The sequence below is a fragment of the Phodopus roborovskii genome, unplaced genomic scaffold (assembly GCF_943737965.1).
Source record: "Phodopus roborovskii unplaced genomic scaffold, PHOROB, whole genome shotgun sequence".
Classification (NCBI taxonomy): Eukaryota; Metazoa; Chordata; class Mammalia; order Rodentia; family Cricetidae; genus Phodopus; species Phodopus roborovskii.
The window spans coordinates 18,394,378-18,408,654 of NW_026126424.1; positions in this window are offsets into that span (position 1 = coordinate 18,394,378).

Below are 14,277 nucleotides of genomic sequence, written 5' to 3' on the forward strand. Positions count from 1 at the left end.
TGTAATTATTCATGGAGTTTTATTTCTCAATTACTTAATTTTAATTTTCCACTTGGAAGATGACCATCCTGAATAAAAAATTTATTTTCAAGACTTTGTCCTCTTAATCCTATAGTGAAAAATCCAATTAACTTGCATAAATTATGGTCTTCCAAGGGCATTTTTCATTTTCAGAGGCAACTATAAAAACAAAATTAGTATAATTTTAAAAAGTAGTCACACGTTGATTTTTTGAAATCATAGATTGGCTTCCTGCTACCTGCAAAATCTTCCATAGTGCAATCAAATTTCTCTTCTAGAATTGGTCACTATATATTAAAGCCCTCTCAGATCTCTTTTTCAAAGCTCTCCCATCTTAAAGCTTGATACCAGAGTATATACAGAAGGTAAACCAGCTCTAAAGCAGTTCAAACACCTTCCACTTCTTATATAACATGTGGATACTAATAAAATCTTCCTCTTGTTTTTCCTTTTTATTATAAAAATCTTCTAATAAATGGATCATTGTTTCAATTCTCTCTGAAAGGCTGTGGTATTTCAATGGATCAAGTTTTAAAATTAGGACAGTATTAATATCTATTATGGTGATTATAGAATAACAATTGCATAATTATGTCATTTATTTTCTATAAAACAACATGTTTGGAAACATGTTAGACTAAGTATCAACTTATTTTTTATGAAAACATTTTATTTTTTTGAAAATTTGACACATGAACAAAATGTATGTTGGTCATCTCAAACCCATTTACTACCTACCAACTCCACCAAAATTTCCCTCTGATACCTGCCACCCTTCTTAACTTCATATCCTCCTTTAAGGTTTTAATTTCTTCCTATATTCAATTTAGACTGCCTATATGTTCATGAATATGAGGCTATTTACCAGAACATGGTTAAGCTTCTAGTGATCATTTCCATAGGGAAAACTAATCCCCTCTCTGCTAGCAGCCATCATCTGTAAATAGGTCCTCAACAATGTTTGTAGCTATGTTGACTAGTTTGATGTTATACAGGTCTTGAACAAGTAACCATAGCTTCTCTGAATTTGTGAGCATTTAGGTCCTATTATACAGAGTAGAAACTAGTCCCAATCTTCTCCAACCTTGGCTCATATAATCTTTTAAAATCAGACACATTAGTTGGAATCTTAATTAAGGGATAACATTATTCTCACATACTTCAATGAGAACTAAATAAGAAAGTATGGAGTAAGTCAGTTTTTAAAGGAACTGAAAAAATGAAAGAAGAGCCATTCATGAAATGAAAAAGAGAAGTAAGAACATGTCATGGCTATAGGTAAATGTACAACCAGATATAAAAATAACCTATATCATTATAATTTGGATATACAGATTAAAGTGCAAGTATTCTCAGTGATTTAACTAATAAGCCATAAATATACTAATATGCAATTCATGGTATTGGCAAATATACAGTGGGGATAGAAGTTATGTAAAAGTAGGCTTTTTATATAATTGAAATTGTCAGTTCTATAACAAGTCTGTGTTTTATCTTTATAAAACTTAATGAGGCATTGTGCATTTTTAATCATAGCAAATAAAATACTATTGACACAAAAGAATGCCTTCACAGAAAATTATTAAATTACAAAAGAAGGTAGTAGAATAATGAGTCACAAAAATCTACAAAATGTTTCCTTATGAGACTGTGGTAGGAGAAGCATGAAGCTCCTTACATTTATGTAACCCTGTAAACCAATGAACATACAAAGAAATACCATTGCTGACTGGATTTCTCCTTTTAGAGTTTCAATGTTGGGTCCCAGACCACAGGATGGCATTATCCACATTGTGAGTCTTTTCCCTTCCTTTTTTCTTGAGTTAATCTTACCAATGAAGACCTAAATGGACACACCCAAGAGCATGTCTCACTGACATCCTAAGTGTTTCTTTAAGGATTTTTAAAGGTGTGTGTGTGTTTGTGCTTGGTACCCACAGTCGGCTTGTAGTGGTTAAGACAACTTACAGTAATCAATTCTCTCCTTCTATATTTAGAGTTCTAGGTTCTAACCCAGGTTGTCAGTTTGGGCAACAGGTACAAGCATATTTACTGCTTCCCTGTACATATGTGTGTGTGTGTGTATACATATGTAATATTATGTATAATATATAATAAAATATTAAAAATGCAGTTTTAATACAATGTATTTTGATTTGGTTCCCTTTCTTCAATTTCCCCAATGTTCTCCCCACCTCCTGTTCCACTGTATCTACAAACATTCTGTCTCTCATTAAAAAATGGACATATAAAGAATAATGATAAAATGAAATAAAACAAAACAAACTAAAAAAGACCAAGCAAGCAAACAAACAAGTAAAAGGAGCCAAAGAAAAAGCACATTATGCAAATGTAGCCACAGAACCATATACATTCATCCCCCAGAAATCTCTTATAAAACACAAAACAGAAACATATATATATATATATACATATATATATATATATATGCAAAAGATCTGTAAAGTTAAAAGAATTAATAATGCACTGCTCACTCTTAATCAGAGCTAGGCCTACGACAGGATCCAAAGCAATACAGAGAAACCCTGCCTTGAAAAATCGGGAAAAAAAAAAAAGAGTTTGAAATTATTCCAAGTGTCTTTCCTGAAGACAATGAAATAATTCAATGGAGGTTAATTTGGAAAATGTAGTAATATACTGAATTAAATTACACATTTTTAAACAACGTGGAGAACAGTAGACTACAAGAAGAATCACAAAATGTTTTGAAAGAAAAGATAACTTAAACACAAAACATGTAATGTGCATCGAGCACAGCGCTGAAAGTAAATTCAAGTCTACAGCCATGCACACAGAGAAAGCAGAAGCTGTGTGATGGTGTTCATTCCTGTAGTCACAGTACTTATACATGACATTTTTAAGAAATATGAGTCTGAGGACACCATAATCTACTTAGTGAGACTCTTTGAAAATAAGAACTAGAAGAGGAGAAGCAGAAGGAGAGTAAATAAGAGGACGTGGAACACAAAAGGGGTGTTTCAAATTAGCAATGTAATTTTACATTTTGTTTAATAAGAATAGAAGTTTGACTGAAACTCAAAGCTAGGATATATAGAAAGCAGCAAAGATTAAAGATAGATGCAAGAGATAATACATAATATTAGATTTGAGGATAAACACTTTGAGTAATTATCACCAATGAAAATAACGAGAACACTCAAATAACCAAGACCAGATATGAAGACAGGATATTACCACTAAGGACAGAAAAGATTTTTTGCCACCTATCCATCTGACAGAAGATTAACAATCAGAATATTTAAGGAACTGAAAATAAACAACAAACAAAACAGTATCAAAGAACCAACAAAATTCTAAATGGTTTAGGAATCTAAGTAAACAGTGTTCAATAGAAACAAATGTTCCCCATATTTGGTAATTATGGAATACAAATTAAAACAACTTGAGATTTAACCACTCTCTCATTTGAGTGGCTAAAATTAACAAACAACCGAGATAAACACCAATGGATTGTGGCAAAAGAGAAATGCTCAGTAACTGTTAGTGAGAATTAAAATTATTATAGTCACTCTGGAAACCAGTATGAAGAATCCTCACAAAAGTAAAATAAATCTACCATGAGACCCAACTAAAATGATTATAAAATATCCACAAAAAGAAATTCATATTGGACAATCTGGAAGAAATAATTTATAGAAACATATGCCTACACAACTTAACCATAAAGAATCAAACCAGAAGAAAAAGCAATAATTAGTGAAAAGATTGATTCAATAATTTAGAACATCCAAGCAAAGACAATTCTTAACTAGATAGGTTCACTGGAAAATTCTACCTAAAATTTGGAGATTAATGGAAAATTCTTCTGAAATTTTCCATAAAACTTTTATTTAGAGGAAGGAAAATGCTCAAATTCATTCTATGAGGAGAGCATTACCCTGATACCAAGGCCAGACAGATTTTGTGACTTAAAGATATTGCTACAGAATTGTTAATGAATACTGCTGTAAGTATTCTCATCAAAATTCCAGCAAACTATTTTAAATTACCTTTAAAAGGATTATGAGTAATAAAAAATTAATATCCACTATACAAAGATACTTAACAAGATCAGTAATTGCTACAAACATTGTTAGAAGAATAAAAACTGAGTGTTACAGATGATTTAAATAGAATCCACCAAGAGTGGACATTTTTTAATGGTCAAGCAAACCACACACAGACACAGATATACACACACACACAGCCCATGGCTGACAGCATAAACAATGTTGAGAGACTGATTTATATTGTAATATGGGGAACATGACAAGGGTAACTGAATATCTGTTACTTGCCAGATTTTTTTACTAATGAACATTGATACTCACATAAATTGAAAAGTAAGATGTAAAGTTATCCCTTAGGACAGCATGATTTTTAGATACAGAGATCTCTAGCTATTTCATAAAATACATTTAGAATTAATAAAATTATTGATATGCAGAATGTAAAGTAAGTTTATAAAATTACTGAAATATCAATTTTAAAAACAGAATATAGCAATAATTCCATAAATAAACAAGAGCCTCATTAAGAATAATATTGATAAGAATGGTGGTATGAAGAATGCTTCACCCTAGCACTTTGGAAAATAAAGGACAAATTTGTTTGGGTTGAGACAGTCTCAATATCCAGTACCAAATGACGTGGAAATAGTTATGTAGACAAGGCTGGCTTCAAACTCACAATAATAGATGCAATATGATGTTTGAACCAGTGTGTGGAGGTATACAGATATACACACTGAAGAAGATTAAAAATGTCAAAAATACAATTGCATGTAATATCAAATGACTTTTATCTATGTTGCTATGACCATTTAGAAAGGAAAGAGTTCCAAGAGACTAGTCAACAAAACACCAAATAACCCTATTAAAAAATGGGGTACATAATTGAAGAAAGACTTCTCAATAGAGGAAATCAAAAAGACTGAAAGACAATTAAGAAAATGCTTCACATCCTTAGCTATCAGGGAAATGCAAATCAAAACAACTTTGAGATACCATCTTACTCCTGCCAGAATGGCTAAAATTACAAACACCAATGATGACTCATGTTGGAGAGGTTGTGGAGAAAGGGGAACACTCCTCCACTGCTGGTGGGAGTGCAAACTTATACAGCCATTTTGGAGATGAGTATGGCAGTTCCTCAGGAAAATAGGAATTAGTTTACCACAGGACACGGCAATCCCCCTCTTAGGCATATACCCAAAGGATTCACATCCATACAACAAAGACATCTGTTCAATTATGTTCATAGCAGCACTATTTGTAATAGCAAGAACCTGGAAGCAACCTAGATGCCCCTCAATTGAAGAATGGTTAATGAAGATGTGGAACATCTACACAATGGAATACTACTCTGCAGAAAAAAATAATGGTATCTTGAAATTAGCAGGCAAGTGGATGGCACTTGAAGAAACCGTCTTGACTTAGGTAACCCAGTCACAAAAAGAGGAACACAGTATGTACTCACTCATATATGGATTTTAGACCTAGATCAAAGGATCACAAGCCTATAATTCACACCATCAGAGGAACTAGTATACAAGGTGTATTCTAAGAAACTCATACAAAGCCCCTCACAGAACTGGTTAGGTACAAGTCCCCCAGAGCTCAGGGAAAGTGGGGGGGGCAGTGAATGGAGAGAGAAGTAGGAGAAAATAAGGGGGAGGAAAGGAATACATGTGTGACCGGGACGATTGAGCCTGTTAGGAATAGAAGACAGGAAAGAGAGAGAGAGAGAGAGAGAGACAGAGAGAGAGAGACAGAGACAGACAGAGAAAGACAGAGACAGACAGAAAGAGAGAGACAGAGAGAGAAAACATAAAAGAGGGAGCCAATATTGGTTTGAAGATAAAATTGAACACAAAGAAAGGTCTAGAGAACTACAAGACTGCTGCCAAATAACAATTTGAGCCATGGAAAGGCTACCATAAATGCCCCTCCTGGAGAGTGAGATCAACAACTAACTTCTCCATGGAGCCCTCAACTAAAACCTGTTGGAAACAGGAGCAAACACCTGTACATAAACACTGAGTCGAAGTAGAACTCAGATGCAGATGGAGAGGATAAGACCAGTCGGCAGAAACACATAGAGACAGCTTACCTGAACAAGGAGTAGATAACAGGCCACCAGACTGATAGCTGGGATGCCAGCATGGGACTGACTCAGGCCCCCCTGAATATGGATTTCAGCCAGAAGGACTGAGCAGTCTAAGGGACCTCAGACAGTGGAGCCAGTATTAATCCCTGGTGCACAAAAGGAACTTGTGAATACATCCCCCATGGAGGGATAACTGCCTTAATCTAGAGACAGGAGAGAAGCCCTAGTCCCTACTTCACATGACCTGTCAGACCTACATGACTCCAACTGGATGGCATTCCCCTACATATGGAATTGAGGTGCTGGGATGGGAGGGGAGGGTGGTTAGAGTACATGTGAGAGGGCAGAGAGGGTAAAAGGGAGGGAAGGAGGGAGGGAGGAAGAGAGGAATGGAGGGAAGGAGGGAGGGAGGAAGGGAGGAATGGAGGGAAGGAGGGAGGGACAGGGAACTGGGATCGACATGTAAAATAATAAATTAAATTAAAAAAAATGCTTTGACTCCAAAATTTAAGTTCAAGGACAAGTTACTGGGGAAAAGGATTTCTATTTTTGTTTCCACAGAAAATGAAAAGATGTTGATTCCTTCCAGACTAATGTGGTTTGATCAAGCCAGACCACCTGAAACAGAGTACCAGATGATCCTACATTCAAAACAGCTGGACAAAGCAGCCTTACAGACTACAGCCAAGATTTCTAAATCTTCTTCGAATCCCCCATGGCAGCGCCCATTACCAGCAGGAAGTCGTTTGGAAAGAACAATGCCCATTTTCCCAAATATTGTCTATAAATGTTTGTTTTCATTTAAATGGTTATATAAAATAAAGAAAAAAAGAAAGAAAATAAGAAAGGAAAGAGTTCTCTTGAACAAATAATTCTCGGAAAATGGTATACAAATGTAATGCAATGTAGGTGAACCTTTCTCTGATATCACATACAAACAATTTATAGCCTAAAAGTATAAAACTAGAGGAAATGTACAACTTTATGACTTTTTGACATTTGTTTGTTAGACATTACCCAAACAGCATGATCATTAAGAAAAGAAACAGGACAACATGAAACTTTTTTAAACGACAATTTAGCAAATGACACATTGAGAAGTCGTAAAATAATGTGTCAAATCAGAAAAAAAAATGCTGTGTTTTCTATTTTTTGTTCTCTGTGGCAAAGACAAATGTGATGCCATTCTGTTCAAACATACACTATAGTCTTAAGGTTTCTATTGCTGTGAGAAGACACCATAACCAGAACAGTTTTTATAAAGGAAAACAGTTAATTCCAGTGGCTTACAATTCAATGGTTTAGTTCAATATCATTATGGTGGGACATCATGGTGACATGCAGGCAGCCATGATGCTGGAGAAGGATCTGAGAGTTCCACAGAAAATAAATTGTGTCACTTGGTGTAGCTTGAACATAGGAGGCCTCAAAGACCATCCCACCAGGGACAAACTTCCCCCAAAATGTTCATACCTACTCCAACAAAACCATACCTCCTAATATCGCCATTGCCTACAGGAAGCCATTTTTTGTTAAAATATCCACAAAGGCCAAGCAAATGAGAAGTCACTCTGATAAATGTTTTGTCACAACAATCAGAAGAATAACATAGACCCTCCCAGCTTGTATGCTATGACTTATCTTGTAATACGTGCCCTTAATGCTTTGAATTTTATTTTGTGTTTGTATTTATCTTCAATTTATATGCCATGGTATTTCACATATTAACCGTAACTCAAATTTCTAAATATCACTCTTATGGAAAATATTGTTTTGATGTTTAGTAAAATATTAAAATTTATTTCTAACAGTTTGGTTACTGAAGATAACTTATAAATTCTTATTTTATCAACATCTACAACCTTTTTTGTATGTGTTATACTCATGTTTTAATTTTTTAATTTTATTATTTTTTCTTATTTTACATATCAGTCACAGTTCCTTCTCCCTCCCTCCCCCCATGCCTCCTGAATCGCCACCCCCCCCCCACTGCACAAAGAGGGTAATGCCTTCCAGGAGGAATCAAAATCTGTCAAGTCCTTTGGACAGCCTTGCTTTTTAAATGAAAATTAGTAATAATCCATTTCTTTGTCTTATACAGTTAAAAAAAATCTGTGTGTTTTAATTACATCAAGTTTATTAATTCTCTTGTTTAAATTATATACATCTACATGGGATTATTTACTATTGTTTTAAATATTGATATGTAAGAAATATGTTTTCAAATCACCCAAAATTACCGTTATTTATTTATCATATTTGTTAGTGTCTGCACTGTTTAACACCAAGTTGAAAAATCCACAAATGTTGGGGGTGGGGAACCAGGGTTACATAAAAACACAGAAAATTATACATAATACTTTGCTTTTTTTCCTTAGCATTAGTAATATGCAAGGAGGAGGCTAAATATTTTTTTGTTTGTTATCTTCATAATAATTTTAAAAAATATTATTTGAAATATTTTAAATGAGAATAATTTGAAAGGAAATAGTAATTTTACAGATTTTCTTTTAGGAAGAAAGATGTAAACTTGAGTTTTAGAAAGGCACTAAAAGAAGATGTATCATGTTGGTGAAAAGCCATGGTTGAGAGAAAAATCTTTCCATAGCACACTGTCACTTGTGGTACAAACAAGAAGTATGAACAATGGAGAGAAACACTTGATGGTATTAAACTATTTTAGAATACTTGTATAATGGCCTTTGATTTATTTCACAAAACCTACAGCAATATTATACTTTATAAGACTTTCAAAAGTCTTCACACACATATACACATATACTTTTGCTAAGATAAATTTGTTTACACGCACACACAAGTCCAGTTCAAACTGGATTGAATTAGTTTTTCATTCTCAATCACCTGATTCTCACTATATCTTCCATAGATATATCCAATTTAGAGTCATGTCATTTTAAAAACCTCAATAATATATTAATAATCAATGTAGTGATATGATGGGAGATGTCATTCTGTAAATATTTTCCCTTGTTGGCCAATAGGGAAGCAAGATAGGTAGGACTAGGAGACAAGGAGGATCGGGGAGAAGAAATTGAGTCAACATGTAGAACCAAAAGAACAAAAGTCCCAACCCTCTCTCTGGTAAGATAAGACCATGTGGAATTACTAAGATTAATAGAAATGGGTTAATATTTAAGACAGAGCTAGCCAATAAGAAATGGTAGTAACACGCCAAAGCTTTATATCCAATATAGTGTCTCTGTGTGTTATTTGTGGCTAGCAAGGCTACAGGATCAAGCTGGTGGGAAAACTACTCCTAATAGTGGTATACAGGATATTAATTTTTCATACTCAGTTCTATAAGCCTTTATTCTAGAGCACTGGTTAAATACCATAAGGTAAATAGGCCGATTTGACTTGAAATCACCCATAGTGAGAGAGAAGAAACTGTCTTACTCATTTTTAGATGAAGTGATTATTGTCAATATATTAAGCAGTTTGCTTTTCTTAAAACTACCTATTCTAAACCTCTTTTTCTAAAAACATTTAGAATGTCTTCTTCAACAGCATATCATTCTGGCTGACATTTTATGAAAGGTGTTTTAGCACTTGAAAAGAAAAATGAATATTCACCAAGACAAATTCTATGGGGAACCAACAAAATCACACATAAATACAGATATAGTATTGTGGAGTATAGAAGATTTTTCATTTTCTTTTGGCTCTAACACATGTAAATTTGCTTATACTAATGATGCTTGTTAGAAACTAAATGGATTTTCATGGCCATGAAATGACATTGGCTTTCATAATCTTATGGCTTTGTTTGTGGTATGCTAGAAGAGGATGTTCATTAGGCAAGTACTCATCAGTAAAACATGTCTACAAAAGTGATAATGGCTAACACTAATTAGCTGCTCTTTGAGCTATAATTATTCTTGGATAATGAGTATTATAGATAAGGAAGTATTAAGGGCCAGTATATTATTGAAGTATTAGTGTCAGAAAAGATTTTTATGTAAGCAGTATATCCAAGTGGAAAGGACAGAATAGGTCTGATATTATCTTCTTATTCTTTTAAGAAAGATGGCAAGAATTTCCAAAACTAAACCTGGGAAGTTTAGCAGAAAGTAAATGCTTATGTCAAAGTAGATTCTTGATAATAATATATTATGATCCTTGTCAAACTTTGACCCAAATCGTTTGGGATGTTTATTTCAAAGAGAAGAATTTCATTGCTAACAATGAAAAACATAGATCTATTATTAGGAAAGTCAATAAGTGGACACTTAAGATTTAACTTTTGGAAAATTTCAAATACAATTTATCAACAACATTTTTATATTTAAAAGATTGACAGCATGTTACTTGGAATTTATTTACAAATAGTGTTTTGTGCAATTATATAAATTTATCTAATGAACTTCAAAGAGCACCATCAAAATATGACATTAAAAATACTCTTGTACATTCTCTGCATTTGCATGCATAATGGGATAGAAAACTTGGATGACACTCTATTGTGACATCTGTCAGCTAATATAAAAGCTAATATAAAGTGAATCAGTTTAAATACATGGAGATTAATTTAACTTTCAATGTCTAAAAACTAGTTCAAAGAATGCATGTTAAACTACAGTAGGCAACATAAATCATGTAACTTTATAATTTTTTCACTTTGTATTAAAGGCAAAGTCTTTTTGTTATGGGTTCTCTTGGATTTTACTATCTATTTGTACATGTTCTTTTGCAACATTAATTTAGAATTCAGTTTTACTTAAGATTTTAACTCTCAAGTAATGCTTTACAACACATTTGGGTCTTTAAATTTTAATAGGCTTGGTGTGATAGATTAGTGTGTGCAAGTTTCATCTCACCAACATATTGGAATTCTTCCATTTTTGTATCAAATGAAAAAAACAAATCATGATGAACTTAGAATTTTAATGGTCTGCAATTAATCTTCTGTATCTCTTTTGGTAAATGTGAACCTAATGTATCTGCTTTCTATCCTAATTACAATTAGTTACAACAGTGTAATTTGTCATGCAAAACAGTTTTTCTGTTACATCAAAGTCCAAGCAGAATGACTGGTAGAAATTTCTGTCTATGGATGCCTATACATAATGAATACTAGAGGAAGTTTTGATTAAACCTTCTATTCTCAGAAACCTGAAAGGTCCCTTTGAAATTCAGCAAAATCTCTAAATTCTCATCCTGTTGTAATCTCAAATAGCTCAGTTCCTAGTGATGGGAAGAGGATAAAAAAGATGCCAAAGGGAATGTGACATCATTCTCTTTGGTTTCATTGTCCATTCATTGGATTAACGGCACATTCTGTTTTTGTCTTGAAGTAAAATGAAGTTAGCCCAAAGCATATGCTGGTCACATTCTCACACTAGGAGTCAGCCTTTGTTTTCCATAAAGAGACAGACACCTCATTAAATGTTAAAACTCTTCTTCAAATTCCACAATTAACTTGATTCATTGAAGTAAGTGCTTACATCTCAATCTTCTTCTAAGCTGCTGCTCTGGAGCAGCTAAAAACTCTCGCCCCAGACTTAGAATAACTATTGTGTTTCATTTGTTCGTCCTAAATATTTATTGTCCTATAGTAACCTTGTTAGAAGCTGAAGGAAATACAATGAAAATAGGTATAACTTTTGTAGAAGATTGTGATGATGGCTCACTAGTTAAGAACCCTGGCTACTCTTTCAAAGGACCCATGACTGACTCTCAGCACTCAGGTGTTTGTTCACAACTATTTGTAACTCCAGTTCATAGGGACCTAATACCTTCTTCTTGACTCAGTTGGCAACAGCCAGACATATGATGCAGGTAGGCAAAATACTGATGAATATAAAAACAATAATAATAGAAACTGAAAAGTATATGGCCTTATGAGTTAAAATAGATGCTACTAAAATTATTCAGTACCTTAAAAGAGGCTCACAGAAAGGATGAATTTTTTTTTCCTGAAGAGAATATATTTAACCTTGGAGTTAAATCATGAGCTAAAATTAATCAGAAACATGATTGCCAATAAACCCAGGGAGCAGGATAAACATGCATTCGACTTACTTGTATCTCAGCCTCTGCTAGGGTGAACATTTTGCAATGAAGCTCATATTTTCTCTTGAATGTTTGGTGATACTGTTCTTCTAATATTTGATTAACTTGAATACAAATCATGCTCAGTGTTTCTGTCTATATAGACTTCAGAACATTGAACAAATTACAGAGAGGTGAAATATTTGATATTTCATACAAATCAAGAAAATTATTTGTGGAAATATGTTTCCTTTACTTTGAAATTCACTATCATACTCTTTACATAAGTGGCTTCTGATATGTCTTAGTATACTGTTTCACATTGGAAATGTATCCTGAGGTGTTTTGGAACAAAATAACTTGGATACTAAAAATTTATTTTTGTTCTTTGAATTAGAAGAGTAGTTATGATATTAAACACTTCAGGACTCAAATTAAATTGGTCATTTACAACTTAGCTGTGAACGAGTTTGAAAGATATTGTTAGTTAGTCCCTGGCTGTGCCAGAAAAAAATAATGCATGACAGAAAATACTTATGAAGCTTGATAACCTAGGAAGAATAATTTCTATATCTTTTATTGCTGGAATAAGTTGTGCAGCTGTTTTTGAATGTAGCTTACCTGAACAAAGAGGAGCTAATGGGCCATCAGACTGATAGCTAGGAAGCCAGTATGGGACTGACTCAGGCCCCTCTGAATATTGGTCTCAGCCAGAAGGACTGAGCTCTCTAAGGGACCTCAGACAGTGGAGCCAGGATGTATCCCTGGTGCACAAAAGAACTTAGGGAACACATCCACCATGGAGGGATAACTGCCTTAATCTAGAGACAGGAGAGAAGCCCTAGTCCCTACTTCACATGACCTGTCAGATCTACATGACCCCAACTGGATGGCATTCCCCTATATATGGAATTGGGGTGGGGGGATGGGAGGGGAGGGTAGTTAGAGTGCATGTGAGAAGGCAGAGAGTGTTAAAGGGAGGGAAGGAGGGAGGGAGGAAGGGAGGAATGTAGGGAAGGAGGGAGGGAGGGAGAGGGAACTGGGATTGACATGTAAAATAATAAATTAAATTAAAAAAAAATGCTTTGACTCCAAAATTTAAGTTCAAGGACAAGTTACTGGGGAAAAGGATTTCTATTTTTGTTTCCACAGAAAATGAAAAGATGTGGATTCCTTCCAGACTAATGTGGTTTGATCAAGCCAGACCACCTGAAACAGAGTACCAGGTGATCCTACATTTCTTTTCTTATTTAGGTATTGTTTTTATATAGCTCATTAAGAAATGTAATGTATAATTTAGTGCAGATTATAGATAGTTACCTGTAATAATCAAAACTTATAGTTAGGTGAGTTAGTATTTCTAGATATATATAGATATAGTTGAGATTCATAGGCATTCTTCAAACCTTTCAAAGACCTACAGAATATGGCCTTTAAAATTGTTTAGGGTTTTTCTTGACAGTGAGGCACAATTGTTCCTGACAACACCACCTGCATCAGAAAGGACATCGAAGAAACTCCTTATGGAGTTTACTTCCAGTTTGTCAAGACTACCCATTTGGGCAAGATACAGCTCTTGTCTGGACTGTTTGATTTTATGCTGTATAAACTGGACATGCAGGAGCCATAGAAAAGTGACTGCTGATTCCAGATGGACATTGCAACAACAGTCCTCCTTCATGGAAGAGTCTTCCAGACAGTCTGCAGGACACAGACTGACAAACTGCCAATACAAGAAGACAGTTTAAAGTTTCCTGCTTTGCTGAAGAGTCTGCTAGACACACTATGGTCTATGGGCTGAAGATGGAAGATTACAAAAGAACTTCAGGTGACCAGGCAGGGTGTCTTATCACAGCAACAGAGATGAAACTAGAACAACACCTCTCCCTTTACCACCACCCCCAACAATGCCTAGTAGTAGGCTTCCTCCCTACAGACAAAGGAGGTGCTGTAGCAGAAGCTTGGGTTGGATGCTGATCCAGAGAGCTGGAAAAGGAGGTGGTGTTAGCTAGGGGATCCATGCTACAAGCCCTGTGGTGTGGCAGAGAGGACTCCAGCTCAGTGGACCGGCCTAGGCCTGTGTGCTCTCCAGCGGGACACATAATGACATGACAG